Here is a 23,253-nt window from a genome sequence, read left to right on the forward strand (position 1 = left end):
GTCAGAGAGGAGGGGCTTAGGAGGAGCCTAGGGGCTTAGGAGGAGCCTAGTCAGATTGGGTGGGGTCAGAGAGGAGGGGTATAGGAGGAGCCTGGGCAGAATGGGTGGGGTCAGACAGCAGATGAGGGGCTTAGGAGGAGCCTGGGCAGAATTGGTGGGGTCAGAGAGGAGGGGCTTAGGAGGAGCCTGGGCAGAATGGGTGGGGTCAGACAGCAGAGGAGGGGCTTAGGAGGAGCCTAGTCAGATTGGGTGGGGTCAAATAGGAGGAGCCTGGGCAGAATGGGTGAGGTCAGAGAGGAGGGGTATAGGAGGAGCCTGGGCAGAGGGGGTATAGGAGGAGCCTAGTCAGATTGGGTGGGGTCAAATAGGAGGGGGTATAGGAGGAGCCTGGGCAGAATGGGTGGGGCCAGACAGCAGAGGAGGGGCTTAGGAGGAACCTAGTCAGATTGGGTGGGGTCAAATAGGAGGAGCCTGGGCAGAATGGGTGGGGTCAGACAGCAGAGGAGGGGCTTAGGAGGAGCCTAGTCAGATTGGGTGGGGTCAGAGAGGAGGGGTATAGGAGGAGCCTGGGCAGAATGGGTGGAGTCAGAGAGGAGGGGGTATAGGAGGAGCCTGGGCAGAATGGGTATAGGAGGAGCCTAGTCAGATTGGGTGAGGTCAGAGAGGAGGGGTATAGGAGGAGCCTGGGCAGAATGGGTGGGGTCAAATAGGAGGAGCCTGGGCAGAATGGGTGGGGTCAGACAGCAGAGGAGGGGTTAAGGAGGAGCCTAGTCAGATTGGGTGGGGTCAGAGAGGAGGGGGTATAGGAGGAGCCTAGTCAGATTGGGTGAGGTCAGAGAGGAGAGGATTGGTTTAGGAGGAGCTTAGTCAGAATGGGTGGGGTCAGACAGCAGAGGAGGGGCTTAGGAGGAGCCTAGTCAGATTGGGGTCAAATAAGAGGGGTATGGGAGGAGCCTGGGCAGAATGGGTGGAGTCAGAGAGGAGGGGGTATAGGAGGAGCCTAGTCAGATTGGGTGGGGTCAGAGAGCAGAGGAGGGGTTAAGGAGGAGCCTAGTCAGATTGGGTGTGGTCAAATAGGAGGAGCCTGGGCAGAATGGGTGGGGTCTGAGGGCCTAGGAAATGAAATGAAATGAAATAAAATTTATAAACGCGCTACTATGCCCAGTGGGCGTCAAGGCGCCTAACTCAAAATTAGCTGCAGACAGAGACAAGAGCTCACTGATAAGCTTTAGTAAAACACCAAGTTTTCAGAACTTTCTTAAAAAGATCAAGTGAGGGCTGTTGTATGATCTCCAGAGGAAGAGTATTCCAGAGTTGAGGTGCAAGAATGGAGAAAGCCTTGCTTCCCCATCGTGCCGTCCTAGCTCGAGGGACTACCAATTGATTAAGCTCTGACGAGCGAAGGCATCTGAGTGGGACATACCTAGAGAGCAAAGAGCCTAGGGCATCAGTCGGGCCTGCCTTCAAGGCATTATATGTCAAGCAGAGAAGTTTAAAAGAGACTCTGAATGGGATAGGCAGCCAATGGAGATTCTTCCTTGCCAAGGTCGCAGAGGACATCCACGGCAGGGCCAGAACGAAGCGCGCTGCGGCATTTTGCACCACCTGCAGGCGTTGGAGAAGGCCCTTGTTGGCCCCGGCGTAAAGTGAATTGCAATAATCCAGCCTTGAGCCGACAAGGGCGATCACCACCTGTTTTCGTGCCTGTGGTGAAAGATAGTACGCGATTCGTTTCAGAATCCTAATGACACCCCAACAGGTGGCCACCGTTCTGTTCACCTGCAATTCCATAGAGAGCCGAGTGTCGAAGATGACGCCTAGGTTCCTGGCAGATAGAGTGGGAGTGGGGCAGATGCCTAAAGATGAGGGCCACCACTCATCTGACCACAGTTCCTGGTCTTTGCCAAAGACCAGGACCTCCGTTTTGTCACCGTTCAACTTCAATGAGTTGAGAATCATCCAGTCTGCAACAAGTTGCATACAGGATTTGAAGTTGGACGCGGTGACATTCACGGAGTGGGTCAGAGACACCATGATCTGCGTGTCGTCGGCATACGACACTACCTCCATCCCCTGAGATCTTACCAGTCTTGCAAGGGGGGCCACATAGATGTTAAACAGGGTCGGACTCAATGCCGACCCCTGTGGCACCCCACATTGCAACGACTTAACAGGGGAGAGGTGATCCCCCAGCATTACTCGCTGCTCTCGCTGATGAAGAAAGGAATTCAGGAGACTCAAGGCCGGTCCTGCTACCCCTGCCTCCCTTAACCTAGATGTTAAAGTACTGGGAGACAGGGTATCAAACGAAGGGGTCATAGATGGAGGAGGATCCTGACTTATGGTGGGGAACTGCAAAAACTTTTTTAATGCACCCCCCTATACTTTCTGATTTCTGTTTGGAGGGGGCAGTCGGGGAGCAGTATTAAAAGGTGCTTAGGCGCAACGTGAAGAGCGATGAGGTGCACAGAATGGCATGCCTTCCAGGTACTTTTTGGGGGGGCTACCATTATTTTTTATTGCTCTGATCCTCCCTCATGGGGTGTACCCCAAATGGTTAGGGGCAACGGGGGAGGGGGGGTGGCAAAAAGCTGTTTGACAGTTTCTGTTACCAACAGGGGTCACCATACGATTCTGCTGCAGTTATGGTATTGAAAGGTACAACAAGGAGCATGTGAATGTATTTTTGCAGGTGGGGTGCCCCAAAATGTTACTGCCAGCAGCAGCAGCCCCCCTCCTCCCCACCCAGCAGATTGGTATAGGTACCTTTAGGACATTTCTGTTGAAAAAAGAGGCTATAGCGAATCGTGCTATGAAATCCTAGAGCACTAACATTTGCTAAATAAAGGTGGCATCGGAGCATACGAATGAGGCAGAGAGAGGCTACTGTTGCCAATTGGTTTGGTGGGTCATAGTGAATAACCTCGGCATGCAAATAGGCAGTGTGAGGATTGGCAGTGTCTGTAGAGAATTTTGGCATGCTCTTCAGCTTATTTTTTCCTCCTTACGTTGGCTATGAACTACAGAGGAAAGGCCCGGCCTTACTGTTGGACAAAACATGTATTTATGATTTTAAGAAGTGTAGTCTGACTGTACTGAGAGGGGCTGTACAGTACGGTAAATGCCTGTATACCCCTGCAATGTGTATCCAACTGTCACTTGAGATTCAATAGCGAACGAAGCAGCTGGGTTACTGACTGAATGTAAATGGAAGGCACATAGCAAGGGTGTTTGTGGTCCCTCAAATGATTGAAACCTGGTTGATGCACTACCAAAGCTGGGGTTCCAGGAGGGAACATTTGAGGGGCATTGAGATGGTGGTGCCCAGAGGTCAAAATATGTTTCAGAGACAGAGAGGTACTGCGGTCCTGGTCCCACATTGGGGGTAGTCAAAAGTCAGGCTAAAGATTTCTGTCCAACTGTTACCACGTTTTGTGCAGCCTGGCTCCCTCTGTAACGATTCCCCAGTGTCTTTCGATCCTACAGATGACTGTAGCAAACTTCCCAAATTTTTTCTTGGCCTCATACCCCCAAAGGAGTGCCTGACATTTGCCAGCCTAACGATACTCACATTCTGGGAAAAACCTCACTAACCATGCATATTTATGCACCACACATGGCAAATCCTTGCAATTGCAGAACATCATATCGCACTTGTCATCTTTGAGGTGCTGTAAGTATTTGGATTTGAGGGAAATATTCATCCTTGCTTGCTCTCCCACCTGAAGTCTATGGTGCTGCTGTTCCTTTCTCACATGTCCCTACAAAGAGACAAGTGACACACAGACTCAATCACTCAGCAAACATATATGCTTTGACGCTTTCATCTTGCTGTTTACCTTCCAAATGTTCCCCCTTCACCACAAATACAGGCCAGCCATTCCTCATCCCCTCAGTCATCGTAGTCATTCACTCCTTAGGCCCTGCAAGACAAAAATGACCAAGAATCATGTCAGCAAGAAGGAGAAAAGCCTCAGTGTGCTCTTTTGTTCATACTGCTGCCCCCTAGTAACACTTCATGGCCACTGCAGCTTAAGAATGGGACTGAGAAGAGGGCTCTCCTATGCAAATAATGTCCTCCCATGCATACTTTCTTCTGAGACGGTCGGCGGCTTGTGCCGTGATACTGCCTCCAACATATGGTCTTCAACCAAATTTTAAAAAAGCCCACCTGCCTTAGACGAAGGATTTTGCCACTCGAAGGAAGCACATGGGGACATCACCATCATTTAGCAGGGTCCTAAATTGCCTGCTGTCCGCCTGTATACAGAACAAGGACGTTCGTGGCCGTTCGTGAGCGTTCTTCAAAGGAAGGAGGTGGGTGAATAAATCCAAGATGCCAGGGCAGGCCCAGCCCAGCCCAGTGCAGCCCAGCCCGGCACAGCGCACTGCTGTGGAGGTCCACTCCTTCACATCCTGCAGCAGGCATGATGCAGATCTACTAGAGCAAAGGCTTGACTCTGCTCTTGTCTGTCTCTTAAAGGAAAAATCTTTCCAACTTCTTATTGCACCTAATAAATGGACTCTAGCTAGCCTCAAACTCGACCCATCATTTCATTAGCCAGAGCTCATACTTGACCTTTATTTCTATCCAAGCTCACTGGCACCAAACCCCTGATTTGAGCGAGTGGCTCACACTAAAATGAAAAATCACCATCAACCAACCTATTTTACAATAAGTGTAGCACCATCCTCGCATTCTTGTGCTCAGTTATAACCCCCAATACCACAATTGCACTCTGCAATTCACCAAACTTAAAGGACAAAGAATGACGACATTGATAAAGGAAGATAAGGCCTTGTTCCTAGCACCTACTTGAGAAATAGGGCGGTTGGTAGAAGGTCATGAGAGAAAACATATGAAATGTTGGGAGACACCTGCCAAAAAAACACTAGCAAAAAAAAAAATCACTGTTTGAAAATTTCCCACCTTGGGACACTTCTACAGCACTGGCAGGATTCGAACCCTGGCCTGTGAGGGCTGTCCCCCCAAAGGTACAAGCCTTACCTTTGAGCTATCTCCTTGGTGGTCTAGAGGATTGCAGTAGTAACTATAAGCAACATACAGGCCTTGGTGTCCTTCCCTGTGGCTTCCATTGCACATTAAATGGATGACCATGACATAAGGACAATTTGATAGGCTACTTACATGGAAACCAGAAAAACACTTAGCAAAAAAAAAAAAAAGAAAATCACTGTTTGAAAATTTCCCACCTTGGGATACTTCTACAGCACTGGCAGGATTCGAACCCTGGCCTGTGAGGGCTGTCCCCACCAAAGGTACAAGCCTTACCTTTGAGCTATAGCTCCTTGGTGGTCTGGAGGATTGCAGTAGTAACTATAAGCAACATACAGGCCTTGGTGTCCTTTCCTGTGGCTTCCATTGCACATTAAATGGATGACCATGACATAAGGACAATTTGATAGGCTACTTACATGGAAACCAGAAAAACACTTAGCAACAAAAAATAAACGAAAATCACTGTTTGAAAATTTCCCACCTTGGGATACTTCTACAGCACTGGCAGGATTCGAACCCTGGCCTGTGAGGGCTGTCCCCACCAAAGGTACAAGCCTTACCTTTGAGCTATAGCTCCTTGGTGGTCTGGAGGATTGCAGTAGTAACTATAAGCAACATACAGGCCTTGGTGTCCTTTCCTGTGGCTTCCATTGCACATTAAATGGATGACCATGACATACGGACAATTTGATAGGCTACTTACATGGAAACCAGAAAAACACTTAGCAAAAAAAAATAAAAGAAAATCACTGTTTGAAAATTTCCCACCTTGGGATACTTCTACAGCACTGGCAGGATTCGAACCCTGGCCTGTGAGGGCTGTCCCCACCAAAGGTACAAGCCTTACCTTTGAGCTATAGCTCCTTGGTGGTCTAGATAGATAAATAGGAGGAGCCTGGGTAGAATGGGTGGAGTCAGAGAGGAGGGGTATAGGAGGAGCCTGGGCAGAGGGGGTATAGGAGGAGCCTGGGCAGAGGGGGTGGGGTCAGAGAGGAGGGGTATAGGAGGAGCCTGGGCAGAGGGGGTATAGGAGGAGCCTGGGCAGAGGGGGTGGGGTCAGAGAGGAGGGGTATAGGAGGAGCCTAGTCAGATTGTGTGGGGTCAAATAGGAGGAGCCTGGGTAGAATGGGTGGAGTCAGAGAGGAGGGGGTATAGGAGGAGCCTGGGCAGAATGGGTGGGGTCAGACAGCAGAGGAGGGGCTTAGGAGGGGCTTAGGAGGAGCCTAGTCAGATTGGGTGGGGTCAGAGAGGTGGGGTATAGGAGGAGCCTGGGGAGAATGGGTGGGGTCAGACAGCAGAGGAGGGGTATAGGAGGAGCCTGGGCAGAGGGGGTGGGGTCAGAGAGGAGGGGTATAGGAGGAGCCTGGGCAGAGGGGGTATAGGAGGAGCCTAGTCAGATTGGGTGGGGTCAAATAGGAGGAGCCTGGGCAGAATGGGTGGGGTCAGACAGCAGAGGAGGGGTATAAGAGGAGCCTGGGCAGAGGGGGTTAGGTCAGAGAGGAGGGGTATAGGAGGAGCCTGGGCAGAGGAGGAGGGGTATAGGAGGAGCCTGGGCAGAGGGGGTATAGGAGGAGCCTGGGCAGAGGGGGTGGGGTCAGAGAGGAGGGGCTTAGGAGGAGCCTAGTCAGATTGGGTGGGGTCAAATAGGAGGAGCCTGGGCAGAATGGGTAGAGTCAGAGAGGAGGGGCTTAGGAGGAGCCTGGGCAGAGGGGGTATAGGAGGAGCCTAGTCAGATTGGGTGGGGTCAAATAGGAGGAGCCTGGGCAGAATGGGTGGGGTCAGACAGCAGAGGAGGGGCTTAGGAGGAGCCTAGTCAGATTGGGTGGGGTCAAATAGGAGGAGCCTGGGCAGAATGGGTGGGGTCAGACAGCAGAGGAGGGGCTTAGGAGGAGCCAAGTCAGATTGGGTGGGGTCAAATAGGAGGGGCTTAGGAGGAGCCTGGGCAGAATGGGTGGGGTCAGACAGCAGAGGAGGGGCTTAGGAGGAGCCTAGTCAGATTGGGTGGGGTCAAATAGGAGGAGCCTGGGCAGAATGGGTGAGGTCAGAGAGGAGGGGTATAGGAGGAGCCTGGGCAGAATGGGTGGGGTCAGAGAGGAGGGGCTTAGGCGGAGCCTGGGCAGAATGGGTGGGGGTCAGACAGCAGAGGAGCCTGGGCAGAATGGGTGGGGTCAGAGGGGTATGGGAGGAGCCTGGGCAGAATGGGTGGGTCAGACAGCAGAGGAGGGGCTTAGGAGGAGCCTGGGCAGAATGGGTGGGGTCAGAGAGGAGGAGCCTGGGCAGAATGGGTGGGGGTCAGACAGCAGAGGAGCCTGGGCAGAATGGGTGGGTCAGACAGCAGAGGAGGGGCTTAGGAGGAGCCTAGTCAGATTGGGTGGGGTCAAATAGGAGGAGCCTGGGCAGAATGGGTGGGGTCAGACAGCAGAGGAGGGGCTTAGGAGGAGCCAAGTCAGATTGGGTGGGGTCAAATAGGAGGGGCTTAGGAGGAGCCTGGGCAGAATGGGTGGGGTCAGACAGCAGAGGAGGGGCTTAGGAGGAGCCTAGTCAGATTGGGTGGGGTCAAATAGGAGGAGCCTGGGCAGAATGGGTGAGGTCAGAGAGGAGGGGTATAGGAGGAGCCTGGGCAGAATGGGTGGGGTCAGAGAGGAGGGGCTTAGGCGGAGCCTGGGCAGAATGGGTGGGGGTCAGACAGCAGAGGAGCCTGGGCAGAATGGGTGGGGTCAGAGGGGTATGGGAGGAGCCTGGGCAGAATGGGTGGGTCAGACAGCAGAGGAGGGGCTTAGGAGGAGCCTGGGCAGAATGGGTGGGGTCAGAGAGGAGGAGCCTGGGCAGAATGGGTGGGGGTCAGACAGCAGAGGAGCCTGGGCAGAATGGGTGGGGTCAGAGGGGTATGGGAGGAGCCTGGGCAGAATGGGTGGGTCAGACAGCAGAGGAGGGGCTTAGGAGGAGCCTAGTCAGATTGGGTGGGGTCAGAGAGGTGGGGTATAGGAGGAGCCTGGGCAGAATGGGTGGGGTCAGACAGCAGAGGAGGGGCTTAGGAGGAGCCTAGTCAGATTGGGTGGGGTCAAATAGGAGGAGCCTGGGCAGAATGGGTGGGGTCAGACAGCAGAGGAGGAGCCTGGGCAGAGGGGGTGGGGTCAGAGAGGAGGGGTATAGGAGGAGCCTGGGCAGAGGGGGTATAGGAGGAGCCTGGCCAGAGGGGGTGGGGTCAGAGAGGAGGGGCTTAGGAGGAGCTTAGTCAGATTGGGTGGGGTCAGAGGGGTATGGGAGGAGCCTGGGCAGAATGGGCGGGGTCAGACAGCAGAGGAGGGGCTTAGGAGGAGCCTGGGCAGAATGGCTGGGGTCAGAGAGGAGGGGCTTAGGCGGAGCCTGGGCAGAATGGGTGGGGTCAGACAGCAGAGGAGGGGCTTAGGAGGAGCCTGGGCAGGAGGAGCGGGTATATGGGCAGAATGGGTGGGGTCAGAGAGGAGGGGCTTAGGAGGAGCCTGGGCAGAATGGGTGGAGTCAGAGAGGAGGGGGTATAGGAGGCGCCTGGGCAGAATGGGTGGGGTCAGACAGCAGAGGAGGGGTATAGGAGGAGCCTGGGCAGAGGGGGTGGGGTCAGAGAGGAGGGGTATAGGAGGAGCCTGGGCAGAGGGGGTATAGGAGGAGCCTGGGCAGAGGGGGTGGGGTCAGAGAGGAGGGGTATAGGAGGGGGTATAGGAGGAGCCTAGTCAGATTGTGTGGGGTCAAATAGGAGGAGCCTGGGTAGAATGGGTGGAGTCAGAGAGGAGGGGGTATAGGAGGAGCCTGGGCAGAATGGGTGGGGTCAGACAGCAGAGGAGGGGCTTAGGAGGGGCTTAGGAGGAGCCTAGTCAGATTGGGTGGGGTCAGAGAGGTGGGGTATAGGAGGAGCCTGGGGAGAATGGGTGGGGTCAGACAGCAGAGGAGGGGTATAGGAGGAGCCTGGGCAGAGGGGGTGGGGTCAGAGAGGAGGGGTATAGGAGGAGCCTGGGCAGAGGGGGTATAGGAGGAGCCTAGTCAGATTGGGTGGGGTCAAATAGGAGGAGCCTGGGCAGAATGGGTGGGGTCAGACAGCAGAGGAGGGGTATAGGAGGAGCCTGGGCAGAGGGGGTTAGGTCAGAGAGGAGGGGTATAGGAGGAGCCTGGGCAGAGGAGGAGGGGTATAGGAGGAGCCTGGGCAGAGGGGGTATAGGAGGAGCCTGGGCAGAGGGGGTGGGGTCAGAGAGGAGGGGCTTAGGAGGAGCCTAGTCAGATTGGGTGGGGTCAAATAGGAGGAGCCTGGGCAGAATGGGTAGAGTCAGAGAGGAGGGGCTTAGGAGGAGCCTGGGCAGAGGGGGTATAGGAGGAGCCTAGTCAGATTGGGTGGGGTCAAATAGGAGGAGCCTGGGCAGAATGGGTGGGGTCAGACAGCAGAGGAGGGGCTTAGGAGGAGCCTAGTCAGATTGGGTGGGGTCAAATAGGAGGAGCCTGGGCAGAATGGGTGGGGTCAGACAGCAGAGGAGGGGCTTAGGAGGAGCCAAGTCAGATTGGGTGAGGTCAAATAGGAGGGGCTTAGGAGGAGCCTGGGCAGAATGGGTGGGGTCAGACAGCAGAGGAGGGGCTTAGGAGGAGCCTAGTCAGTTTGGGTGGGGTCAAATAGGAGGAGCCTGGGCAGAATGGGTAGAGTCAGAGAGGAGGGGCTTAGGAGGAGCCTGGGCAGAGGGGGTATAGGAGGAGCCTAGTCAGATTGGGTGGGGTCAAATAGGAGGAGCCTGGGCAGAATGGGTGGGGTCAGACAGCAGAGGAGGGGCTTAGGAGGAGCCTAGTCAGATTGGGTGGGGTCAAATAGGAGGAGCCTGGGCAGAATGGGTGGGGTCAGACAGCAGAGGAGGGGCTTAGGAGGAGCCAAGTCAGATTGGGTGGGGTCAAATAGGAGGGGCTTAGGAGGAGCCTGGGCAGAATGGGTGGGGTCAGACAGCAGAGGAGGGGCTTAGGAGGAGCCTAGTCAGATTGGGTGGGGTCAAATAGGAGGAGCCTGGGCAGAATGGGTGAGGTCAGAGAGGAGGGGTATAGGAGGAGCCTGGGCAGAATGGGTGGGGTCAGAGAGGAGGGGCTTAGGCGGAGCCTGGGCAGAATGGGTGGGGGTCAGACAGCAGAGGAGCCTGGGCAGAATGGGTGGGGTCAGAGGGGTATGGGAGGAGCCTGGGCAGAATGGGTGGGTCAGACAGCAGAGGAGGGGCTTAGGAGGAGCCTGGGCAGAATGGGTGGGGGTCAGACAGCAGAGGAGCCTGGGCAGAATGGGTGGGGTCAGAGGGGTATGGGAGGAGCCTGGGCAGAATGGGTGGGTCAGACAGCAGAGGAGGAGCCTGGGCAGAGGGGGTGGGGTCAGACAGCAGAGGAGGAGCCTGGGCAGAGGGGGTGGGGTCAGAGAGGAGGGGTATAGGAGGAGCCTGGGCAGAGGGGGTATAGGAGGAGCCTGGCCAGAGGGGGTGGGGTCAGAGAGGAGGGGCTTAGGAGGAGCTTAGTCAGATTGGGTGGGGTCAGAGGGGTATGGGAGGAGCCTGGGCAGAATGGGCGGGGTCAGACAGCAGAGGAGGGGCTTAGGAGGAGCCTGGGCAGAATGGCTGGGGTCAGAGAGGAGGGGCTTAGGCGGAGCCTGGGCAGAATGGGTGGGGTCAGACAGCAGAGGAGGGGCTTAGGAGGAGCCTGGGCAGGAGGAGCGGGTATATGGGCAGAATGGGTGGGGTCAGAGAGGAGGGGCTTAGGAGGAGCCTGGGCAGAATGGGTGGAGTCAGAGAGGAGGGGGTATAGGAGGCGCCTGGGCAGAATGGGTGGGGTCAGACAGCAGAGGAGGGGTATAGGAGGAGCCTGGGCAGAGGGGGTGGGGTCAGAGAGGAGGGGTATAGGAGGAGCCTGGGCAGAGGGGGTATAGGAGGAGCCTGGGCAGAGGGGGTGGGGTCAGAGAGGAGGGGTATAGGAGGGGGTATAGGAGGAGCCTAGTCAGATTGTGTGGGGTCAAATAGGAGGAGCCTGGGTAGAATGGGTGGAGTCAGAGAGGAGGGGGTATAGGAGGAGCCTGGGCAGAATGGGTGGGGTCAGACAGCAGAGGAGGGGCTTAGGAGGGGCTTAGGAGGAGCCTAGTCAGATTGGGTGGGGTCAGAGAGGTGGGGTATAGGAGGAGCCTGGGGAGAATGGGTGGGGTCAGACAGCAGAGGAGGGGTATAGGAGGAGCCTGGGCAGAGGGGGTGGGGTCAGAGAGGAGGGGTATAGGAGGAGCCTGGGCAGAGGGGGTATAGGAGGAGCCTAGTCAGATTGGGTGGGGTCAAATAGGAGGAGCCTGGGCAGAATGGGTGGGGTCAGACAGCAGAGGAGGGGTATAGGAGGAGCCTGGGCAGAGGGGGTTAGGTCAGAGAGGAGGGGTATAGGAGGAGCCTGGGCAGAGGAGGAGGGGTATAGGAGGAGCCTGGGCAGAGGGGGTATAGGAGGAGCCTGGGCAGAGGGGGTGGGGTCAGAGAGGAGGGGCTTAGGAGGAGCCTAGTCAGATTGGGTGGGGTCAAATAGGAGGAGCCTGGGCAGAATGGGTAGAGTCAGAGAGGAGGGGCTTAGGAGGAGCCTGGGCAGAGGGGTTAAGGAGGAGCCTAGTCAGATTGGGTGTGGTCAAATAGGAGGAGCCTGGGCAGAATGGGTGGGGTCAGAGGGGTATGGGAGGAGCCTGGGTAGAATGGGTGGAGTCAGAGAGGAGGGGGTATAGGAGGAGCCTGGGCAGAATGGGTGGGGTCAGACAGCAGAGGAGGGGCTTAGGAGGAGCCTGGGCAGAATCGGTGGGGTCAGACAGCAGAGGAGGGGCTTAGGAGGAGCCTGGGCAGAATGGGTGGGGTCAGAGAGGAGATGCTTAGGCGGAGCCTGGGCAGAATGGGTGGGGTCAGACAGCAGAGGAGGGGCTTAGGAGGAGCCTAGTCAGATTGGGTGGGGTCAAATAGGAGGAGCCTAGTCAGAATGGGTGGAGTCAGAGAGGAGGGGGTATAGGAGGAGCCTAGTCAGATTGAGTGGGGTCAGAGAGGAGGGGCTTAGGAGGAGCCTAGGGGCTTAGGAGGAGCCTAGTCAGATTGGGTGGGGTCAGAGAGGAGGGGTATAGGAGGAGCCTGGGCAGAATGGGTGGGGTCAGACAGCAGATGAGGGGCTTAGGAGGAGCCTGGGCAGAATTGGTGGGGTCAGAGAGGAGGGGCTTAGGAGGAGCCTGGGCAGAATGGGTGGGGTCAGACAGCAGAGGAGGGGCTTAGGAGGAGCCTAGTCAGATTGGGTGGGGTCAAATAGGAGGAGCCTGGGCAGAATGGGTGAGGTCAGAGAGGAGGGGTATAGGAGGAGCCTGGGCAGAGGGGGTATAGGAGGAGCCTAGTCAGATTGGGTGGGGTCAAATAGGAGGGGGTATAGGAGGAGCCTGGGCAGAATGGGTGGGGCCAGACAGCAGAGGAGGGGCTTAGGAGGAACCTAGTCAGATTGGGTGGGGTCAAATAGGAGGAGCCTGGGCAGAATGGGTGGGGTCAGACAGCAGAGGAGGGGCTTAGGAGGAGCCTAGTCAGATTGGGTGGGATCAGAGAGGAGGGGTATAGGAGGAGCCTGGGCAGAATGGGTGGAGTCAGAGAGGAGGGGGTATAGGAGGAGCCTGGGCAGAATGGGTATAGGAGGAGCCTAGTCAGATTGGGTGAGGTCAGAGAGGAGGGGTATAGGAGGAGCCTGGGCAGAATGGGTGGGGTCAAATAGGAGGAGCCTGGGCAGAATGGGTGGGGTCAGACAGCAGAGGAGGGGTTAAGGAGGAGCCTAGTCAGATTGGGTGGGGTCAGAGAGGAGGGGGTATAGGAGGAGCCTAGTCAGATTGGGTGAGGTCAGAGAGGAGAGGATTGGTTTAGGAGGAGCTTAGTCAGAATGGGTGGGGTCAGACAGCAGAGGAGGGGCTTAGGAGGAGCCTAGTCAGATTGGGGTCAAATAAGAGGGGTATGGGAGGAGCCTGGGCAGAATGGGTGGAGTCAGAGAGGAGGGGGTATAGGAGGAGCCTAGTCAGATTGGGTGGGGTCAGAGAGCAGAGGAGGGGTTAAGGAGGAGCCTAGTCAGATTGGGTGTGGTCAAATAGGAGGAGCCTGGGCAGAATGGGTGGGGTCTGAGGGCCTAGGAAATGAAATGAAATGAAATAAAATTTATAAACGCGCTACTATGCCCAGTGGGCGTCAAGGCGCCTAACTCAAAATTAGCTGCAGACAGAGACAAGAGCTCACTGATAAGCTTTAGTAAAACACCAAGTTTTCAGAACTTTCTTAAAAAGATCAAGTGAGGGCTGTTGTATGATCTCCAGAGGAAGAGTATTCCAGAGTTGAGGTGCAAGAATGGAGAAAGCCTTGCTTCCCCATCGTGCCGTCCTAGCTCGAGGGACTACCAATTGATTAAGCTCTGACGAGCGAAGGCATCTGAGTGGGACATACCTAGAGAGCAAAGAGCCTAGGGCATCAGTCGGGCCTGCCTTCAAGGCATTATATGTCAAGCAGAGAAGTTTAAAAGAGACTCTGAATGGGATAGGCAGCCAATGGAGATTCTTCCTTGCCAAGGTCGCAGAGGACATCCACGGCAGGGCCAGAACGAAGCGCGCTGCGGCATTTTGCACCACCTGCAGGCGTTGGAGAAGGCCCTTGTTGGCCCCGGCGTAAAGTGAATTGCAATAATCCAGCCTTGAGCCGACAAGGGCGATCACCAGCTGTTTTCGTGCCTGTGGTGAAAGATAGTACGCGATTCGTTTCAGAATCCTAATGACACCCCAACAGGTGGCCACCGTTCTGTTCACCTGCAATTCCATAGAGAGCCGAGTGTCGAAGATGACGCCTAGGTTCCTGGCAGATAGAGTGGGAGTGGGGCAGATGCCTAAAGATGAGGGCCACCACTCATCTGACCACAGTTCCTGGTCTTTGCCAAAGACCAGGACCTCCGTTTTGTCACCGTTCAACTTCAATGAGTTGAGAATCATCCAGTCTGCAACAAGTTGCATACAGGATTTGAAGTTGGACGCGGTGACATTCACGGAGTGGGTCAGAGACACCATGATCTGCGTGTCGTCGGCATACGACACTACCTCCATCCCCTGAGATCTTACCAGTCTTGCAAGGGGGGCCACATAGATGTTAAACAGGGTCGGACTCAATGCCGACCCCTGTGGCACCCCACATTGCAACGACTTAACAGGGGAGAGGTGATCCCCCAGCATTACTCGCTGCTCTCGCTGATGAAGAAAGGAATTCAGGAGACTCAAGGCCGGTCCTGCTACCCCTGCCTCCCTTAACCTAGATGTTAAAGTACTGGGAGACAGGGTATCAAACGAAGGGGTCATAGATGGAGGAGGATCCTGACTTATGGTGGGGAACTGCAAAAACTTTTTTAATGCACCCCCCTATACTTTCTGATTTCTGTTTGGAGGGGGCAGTCGGGGAGCAGTATTAAAAGGTGCTTAGGCGCAACGTGAAGAGCGATGAGGTGCACAGAATGGCATGCCTTCCAGGTACTTTTTGGGGGGGCTACCATTATTTTTTATTGCTCTGATCCTCCCTCATGGGGTGTACCCCAAATGGTTAGGGGCAACGGGGGAGGGGGGGTGGCAAAAAGCTGTTTGACAGTTTCTGTTACCAACAGGGGTCACCATACGATTCTGCTGCAGTTATGGTATTGAAAGGTACAACAAGGAGCATGTGAATGTATTTTTGCAGGTGGGGTGCCCCAAAATGTTACTGCCAGCAGCAGCAGCCCCCCTCCTCCCCACCCAGCAGATTGGTATAGGTACCTTTAGGACATTTCTGTTGAAAAAAGAGGCTATAGCGAATCGTGCTATGAAATCCTAGAGCACTAACATTTGCTAAATAAAGGTGGCATCGGAGCATACGAATGAGGCAGAGAGAGGCTACTGTTGCCAATTGGTTTGGTGGGTCATAGTGAATAACCTCGGCATGCAAATAGGCAGTGTGAGGATTGGCAGTGTCTGTAGAGAATTTTGGCATGCTCTTCAGCTTATTTTTTCCTCCTTACGTTGGCTATGAACTACAGAGGAAAGGCCCGGCCTTACTGTTGGACAAAACATGTATTTATGATTTTAAGAAGTGTAGTCTGACTGTACTGAGAGGGGCTGTACAGTACGGTAAATGCCTGTATACCCCTGCAATGTGCATCCAACTGTCACTTGAGATTCAATAGCGAACGAAGCAGCTGGGTTACTGACTGAATGTAAATGGAAGGCACATAGCAAGGGTGTTTGTGGTCACTCAAATGATTGAAACCTGGTTGATGCACTACCAAAGCTGGGGTTCCAGGAGGGAACATTTGAGGGGCATTGAGATGGTGGTGCCCAGAGGTCAAAATATGTTTCAGAGACAGAGAGGTACTGCGGTCCTGGTCCCACATTGGGGGTAGTCAAAAGTCAGGCTAAAGATTTCTGTCCAACTGTTACCACGTTTTGTGCAGCCTGGCTCCCTCTGTAACGATTCCCCAGTGTCTTTCGATCCTACAGATGACTGTAGCAAACTTCCCAAATTTTTTCTTGGCCTCATACCCCCAAAGGAGTGCCTGACATTTGCCAGCCTAACGATACTCACATTCTGGGAAAAACCTCACTAACCATGCATATTTATGCACCACACATGGCAAATCCTTGCAATTGCAGAACATCATATCGCACTTGTCATCTTTGAGGTGCTGTAAGTATTTGGATTTGAGGGAAATATTCATCCTTGCTTGCTCTCCCACCTGAAGTCTATGGTGCTGCTGTTCCTTTCTCACATGTCCCTACAAAGAGACAAGTGACACACAGACTCAATCACTCAGCAAACATATATGCTTTGACGCTTTCATCTTGCTGTTTACCTTCCAAATGTTCCCCCTTCACCACAAATACAGGCCAGCCATTCCTCATCCCCTCAGTCATCGTAGTCATTCACTCCTTAGGCCCTGCAAGACAAAAATGACCAAGAATCATGTCAGCAAGAAGGAGAAAAGCCTCAGTGTGCTCTTTTGTTCATACTGCTGCCCCCTAGTAACACTTCATGGCCACTGCAGCTTAAGAATGGGACTGAGAAGAGGGCTCTCCTATGCAAATAATGTCCTCCCATGCATACTTTCTTCTGAGACGGTCGGCGGCTTGTGCCGTGATACTGCCTCCAACATATGGTCTTCAACCAAATTTTAAAAAAGCCCACCTGCCTTAGACGAAGGATTTTGCCACTCGAAGGAAGCACATGGGGACATCACCATCATTTAGCAGGGTCCTAAATTGCCTGCTGTCCGCCTGTATACAGAACAAGGACGTTCGTGGCCGTTCGTGAGCGTTCTTCAAAGGAAGGAGGTGGGTGAATAAATCCAAGATGCCAGGGCAGGCCCAGCCCAGCCCAGTGCAGCCCAGCCCGGCACAGCGCACTGCTGTGGAGGTCCACTCCTTCACATCCTGCAGCAGGCATGATGCAGATCTACTAGAGCAAAGGCTTGACTCTGCTCTTGTCTGTCTCTTAAAGGAAAAATCTTTCCAACTTCTTATTGCACCTAATAAATGGACTCTAGCTAGCCTCAAACTCGACCCATCATTTCATTAGCCAGAGCTCATACTTGACCTTTATTTCTATCCAAGCTCACTGGCACCAAACCCCTGATTTGAGCGAGTGGCTCACACTAAAATGAAAAATCACCATCAACCAACCTATTTTACAATAAGTGTAGCACCATCCTCGCATTCTTGTGCTCAGTTATAACCCCCAATACCACAATTGCACTCTGCAATTCACCAAACTTAAAGGACAAAGAATGACGACATTGATAAAGGAAGATAAGGCCTTGTTCCTAGCACCTACTTGAGAAATAGGGCGGTTGGTAGAAGGTCATGAGAGAAAACATATGAAATGTTGGGAGACACCTGCCAAAAAAACACTAGCAAAAAAAAAAATCACTGTTTGAAAATTTCCCACCTTGGGACACTTCTACAGCACTGGCAGGATTCGAACCCTGGCCTGTGAGGGCTGTCCCCCCAAAGGTACAAGCCTTACCTTTGAGCTATCTCCTTGGTGGTCTAGAGGATTGCAGTAGTAACTATAAGCAACATACAGGCCTTGGTGTCCTTCCCTGTGGCTTCCATTGCACATTAAATGGATGACCATGACATAAGGACAATTTGATAGGCTACTTACATGGAAACCAGAAAAACACTTAGCAAAAAAAAAAAAAAGAAAATCACTGTTTGAAAATTTCCCACCTTGGGATACTTCTACAGCACTGGCAGGATTCGAACCCTGGCCTGTGAGGGCTGTCCCCACCAAAGGTACAAGCCTTACCTTTGAGCTATAGCTCCTTGGTGGTCTGGAGGATTGCAGTAGTAACTATAAGCAACATACAGGCCTTGGTGTCCTTTCCTGTGGCTTCCATTGCACATTAAATGGATGACCATGACATAAGGACAATTTGATAGGCTACTTACATGGAAACCAGAAAAACACTTAGCAACAAAAAATAAACGAAAATCACTGTTTGAAAATTTCCCACCTTGGGATACTTCTACAGCACTGGCAGGATTCGAACCCTGGCCTGTGAGGGCTGTCCCCACCAAAGGTACAAGCCTTACCTTTGAGCTATAGCTCCTTGGTGGTCTGGAGGATTGCAGTAGTAACTATAAGCAACATACAGGCCTTGGTGTCCTTTCCTGTGGCTTCCATTGCACATTAAATGGATGACCATGACATACGGACAATTTGATAGGCTACTTACATGGAAACCAGAAAAACACTTAGCAAAAAAAAATAAAAGAAAATCACTGTTTGAAAATTTCCCACCTTGGGATACTTCTACAGCACTGGCAGGATTCGAACCCTGGCCTGTGAGGGCTGTCCCCACCAAAGGTACAAGCCTTACCTTTGAGCTATAGCTCCTTGGTGGTCTAGATAGATAAATAGGAGGAGCCTGGGTAGAATGGGTGGAGTCAGAGAGGAGGGGTATAGGAGGAGCCTGGGCAGAGGGGGTATAGGAGGAGCCTGGGCAGAGGGGGTGGGGTCAGAGAGGAGGGGTATAGGAGGAGCCTGGGCAGAGGGGGTATAGGAGGAGCCTGGGCAGAGGGGGTGGGGTCAGAGAGGAGGGGTATAGGAGGAGCCTAGTCAGATTGTGTGGGGTCAAATAGGAGGAGCCTGGGTAGAATGGGTGGAGTCAGAGAGGAGGGGGTATAGGAGGAGCCTGGGCAGAATGGGTGGGGTCAGACAGCAGAGGAGGGGCTTAGGAGGGGCTTAGGAGGAGCCTAGTCAGATTGGGTGGGGTCAGAGAGGTGGGGTATAGGAGGAGCCTGGGGAGAATGGGTGGGGTCAGACAGCAGAGGAGGGGTATAGGAGGAGCCTGGGCAGAGGGGGTGGGGTCAGAGAGGAGGGGTATAGGAGGAGCCTGGGCAGAGGGGGTATAGGAGGAGCCTAGTCAGATTGGGTGGGGTCAAATAGGAGGAGCCTGGGCAGAATGGGTGGGGTCAGACAGCAGAGGAGGGGTATAAGAGGAGCCTGGGCAGAGGGGGTTAGGTCAGAGAGGAGGGGTATAGGAGGAGCCTGGGCAGAGGAGGAGGGGTATAGGAGGAGCCTGGGCAGAGGGGGTATAGGAGGAGCCTGGGCAGAGGGGGTGGGGTCAGAGAGGAGGGGCTTAGGAGGAGCCTAGTCAGATTGGGTGGGGTCAAATAGGAGGAGCCTGGGCAGAATGGGTAGAGTCAGAGAGGAGGGGCTTAGGAGGAGCCTGGGCAGAGGGGGTATAGGAGGAGCCTAGTCAGATTGGGTGGGGTCAAATAGGAGGAGCCTGGGCAGAATGGGTGGGGTCAGACAGCAGAGGAGGGGCTTAGGAGGAGCCTAGTCAGATTGGGTGGGGTCAAATAGGAGGAGCCTGGGCAGAATGGGTGGGGTCAGACAGCAGAGGAGGGGCTTAGGAGGAGCCAAGTCAGATTGGGTGGGGTCAAATAGGAGGGGCTTAGGAGGAGCCTGGGCAGAATGGGTGGGGTCAGACAGCAGAGGAGGGGCTTAGGAGGAGCCTAGTCAGATTGGGTGGGGTCAAATAGGAGGAGCCTGGGCAGAATGGGTGAGGTCAGAGAGGAGGGGTATAGGAGGAGCCTGGGCAGAATGGGTGGGGTCAGAGAGGAGGGGCTTAGGCGGAGCCTGGGCAGAATGGGTGGGGGTCAGACAGCAGAGGAGCCTGGGCAGAATGGGTGGGGTCAGAGGGGTATGGGAGGAGCCTGGGCAGAATGGGTGGGTCAGACAGCAGAGGAGGGGCTTAGGAGGAGCCTGGGCAGAATGGGTGGGGTCAGAGAGGAGGAGCCTGGGCAGAATGGGTGGGGGTCAGACAGCAGAGGAGCCTGGGCAGAATGGGTGGGTCAGACAGCAGAGGAGGGGCTTAGGAGGAGCCTAGTCAGATTGGGTGGGGTCAAATAGGAGGAGCCTGGGCAGAATGGGTGGGGTCAGACAGCAGAGGAGGGGCTTAGGAGGAGCCAAGTCAGATTGGGTGGGGTCAAATAGGAGGGGCTTAGGAGGAGCCTGGGCAGAATGGGTGGGGTCAGACAGCAGAGGAGGGGCTTAGGAGGAGCCTAGTCAGATTGGGTGGGGTCAAATAGGAGGAGCCTGGGCAGAATGGGTGAGGTCAGAGAGGAGGGGTATAGGAGGAGCCTGGGCAGAATGGGTGGGGTCAGAGAGGAGGGGCTTAGGCGGAGCCTGGGCAGAATGGGTGGGGGTCAGACAGCAGAGGAGCCTGGGCAGAATGGGTGGGGTCAGAGGGGTATGGGAGGAGCCTGGGCAGAATGGGTGGGTCAGACAGCAGAGGAGGGGCTTAGGAGGAGCCTGGGCAGAATGGGTGGGGTCAGAGAGGAGGAGCCTGGGCAGAATGGGTGGGGGTCAGACAGCAGAGGAGCCTGGGCAGAATGGGTGGGGTCAGAGGGGTATGGGAGGAGCCTGGGCAGAATGGGTGGGTCAGACAGCAGAGGAGGGGCTTAGGAGGAGCCTAGTCAGATTGGGTGGGGTCAGAGAGGTGGGGTATAGGAGGAGCCTGGGCAGAATGGGTGGGGTCAGACAGCAGAGGAGGGGCTTAGGAGGAGCCTAGTCAGATTGGGTGGGGTCAAATAGGAGGAGCCTGGGCAGAATGGGTGGGGTCAGACAGCAGAGGAGGAGCCTGGGCAGAGGGGGTGGGGTCAGAGAGGAGGGGTATAGGAGGAGCCTGGGCAGAGGGGGTATAGGAGGAGCCTGGCCAGAGGGGGTGGGGTCAGAGAGGAGGGGCTTAGGAGGAGCTTAGTCAGATTGGGTGGGGTCAGAGGGGTATGGGAGGAGCCTGGGCAGAATGGGCGGGGTCAGACAGCAGAGGAGGGGCTTAGGAGGAGCCTGGGCAGAATGGCTGGGGTCAGAGAGGAGGGGCTTAGGCGGAGCCTGGGCAGAATGGGTGGGGTCAGACAGCAGAGGAGGGGCTTAGGAGGAGCCTGGGCAGGAGGAGCGGGTATATGGGCAGAATGGGTGGGGTCAGAGAGGAGGGGCTTAGGAGGAGCCTGGGCAGAATGGGTGGAGTCAGAGAGGAGGGGGTATAGGAGGCGCCTGGGCAGAATGGGTGGGGTCAGACAGCAGAGGAGGGGTATAGGAGGAGCCTGGGCAGAGGGGGTGGGGTCAGAGAGGAGGGGTATAGGAGGAGCCTGGGCAGAGGGGGTATAGGAGGAGCCTGGGCAGAGGGGGTGGGGTCAGAGAGGAGGGGTATAGGAGGGGGTATAGGAGGAGCCTAGTCAGATTGTGTGGGGTCAAATAGGAGGAGCCTGGGTAGAATGGGTGGAGTCAGAGAGGAGGGGGTATAGGAGGAGCCTGGGCAGAATGGGTGGGGTCAGACAGCAGAGGAGGGGCTTAGGAGGGGCTTAGGAGGAGCCTAGTCAGATTGGGTGGGGTCAGAGAGGTGGGGTATAGGAGGAGCCTGGGGAGAATGGGTGGGGTCAGACAGCAGAGGAGGGGTATAGGAGGAGCCTGGGCAGAGGGGGTGGGGTCAGAGAGGAGGGGTATAGGAGGAGCCTGGGCAGAGGGGGTATAGGAGGAGCCTAGTCAGATTGGGTGGGGTCAAATAGGAGGAGCCTGGGCAGAATGGGTGGGGTCAGACAGCAGAGGAGGGGTATAGGAGGAGCCTGGGCAGAGGGGGTTAGGTCAGAGAGGAGGGGTATAGGAGGAGCCTGGGCAGAGGAGGAGGGGTATAGGAGGAGCCTGGGCAGAGGGGGTATAGGAGGAGCCTGGGCAGAGGGGGTGGGGTCAGAGAGGAGGGGCTTAGGAGGAGCCTAGTCAGATTGGGTGGGGTCAAATAGGAGGAGCCTGGGCAGAATGGGTAGAGTCAGAGAGGAGGGGCTTAGGAGGAGCCTGGGCAGAGGGGGTATAGGAGGAGCCTAGTCAGATTGGGTGGGGTCAAATAGGAGGAGCCTGGGCAGAATGGGTGGGGTCAGACAGCAGAGGAGGGGCTTAGGAGGAGCCTAGTCAGATTGGGTGGGGTCAAATAGGAGGAGCCTGGGCAGAATGGGTGGGGTCAGACAGCAGAGGAGGGGCTTAGGAGGAGCCAAGTCAGATTGGGTGAGGTCAAATAGGAGGGGCTTAGGAGGAGCCTGGGCAGAATGGGTGGGGTCAGACAGCAGAGGAGGGGCTTAGGAGGAGCCTAGTCAGATTGGGTGGGGTCAAATAGGAGGAGCCTGGGCAGAATGGGTAGAGTCAGAGAGGAGGGGCTTAGGAGGAGCCTGGGCAGAGGGGGTATAGGAGGAGCCTAGTCAGATTGGGTGGGGTCAAATAGGAGGAGCCTGGGCAGAATGGGTGGGGTCAGACAGCAGAGGAGGGGCTTAGGAGGAGCCTAGTCAGATTGGGTGGGGTCAAATAGGAGGAGCCTGGGCAGAATGGGTGGGGTCAGACAGCAGAGGAGGGGCTTAGGAGGAGCCAAGTCAGATTGGGTGGGGTCAAATAGGAGGGGCTTAGGAGGAGCCTGGGCAGAATGGGTGGGGTCAGACAGCAGAGGAGGGGCTTAGGAGGAGCCTAGTCAGATTGGGTGGGGTCAAATAGGAGGAGCCTGGGCAGAATGGGTGAGGTCAGAGAGGAGGGGTATAGGAGGAGCCTGGGCAGAATGGGTGGGGTCAGAGAGGAGGGGCTTAGGCGGAGCCTGGGCAGAATGGGTGGGGGTCAGACAGCAGAGGAGCCTGGGCAGAATGGGTGGGGTCAGAGGGGTATGGGAGGAGCCTGGGCAGAATGGGTGGGTCAGACAGCAGAGGAGGGGCTTAGGAGGAGCCTGGGCAGAATGGGTGGGGGTCAGACAGCAGAGGAGCCTGGGCAGAATGGGTGGGGTCAGAGGGGTATGGGAGGAGCCTGGGCAGAATGGGTGGGTCAGACAGCAGAGGAGGAGCCTGGGCAGAGGGGGTGGGGTCAGACAGCAGAGGAGGAGCCTGGGCAGAGGGGGTGGGGTCAGAGAGGAGGGGTATAGGAGGAGCCTGGGCAGAGGGGGTATAGGAGGAGCCTGGCCAGAGGGGGTGGGGTCAGAGAGGAGGGGCTTAGGAGGAGCTTAGTCAGATTGGGTGGGGTCAGAGGGGTATGGGAGGAGCCTGGGCAGAATGGGCGGGGTCAGACAGCAGAGGAGGGGCTTAGGAGGAGCCTGGGCAGAATGGCTGGGGTCAGAGAGGAGGGGCTTAGGCGGAGCCTGGGCAGAATGGGTGGGGTCAGACAGCAGAGGAGGGGCTTAGGAGGAGCCTGGGCAGGAGGAGCGGGTATATGGGCAGAATGGGTGGGGTCAGAGAGGAGGGGCTTAGGAGGAGCCTGGGCAGAATGGGTGGAGTCAGAGAGGAGGGGGTATAGGAGGCGCCTGGGCAGAATGGGTGGGGTCAGACAGCAGAGGAGGGGTATAGGAGGAGCCTGGGCAGAGGGGGTGGGGTCAGAGAGGAGGGGTATAGGAGGAGCCTGGGCAGAGGGGGTATAGGAGGAGCCTGGGCAGAGGGGGTGGGGTCAGAGAGGAGGGGTATAGGAGGGGGTATAGGAGGAGCCTAGTCAGATTGTGTGGGGTCAAATAGGAGGAGCCTGGGTAGAATGGGTGGAGTCAGAGAGGAGGGGGTATAGGAGGAGCCTGGGCAGAATGGGTGGGGTCAGACAGCAGAGGAGGGGCTTAGGAGGGGCTTAGGAGGAGCCTAGTCAGATTGGGTGGGGTCAGAGAGGTGGGGTATAGGAGGAGCCTGGGGAGAATGGGTGGGGTCA

This window comes from Lissotriton vulgaris, chromosome 7, assembly GCF_964263255.1.
Source record: "Lissotriton vulgaris chromosome 7, aLisVul1.2, whole genome shotgun sequence".
NCBI lineage: Eukaryota > Metazoa > Chordata > Amphibia > Caudata > Salamandridae > Lissotriton > Lissotriton vulgaris.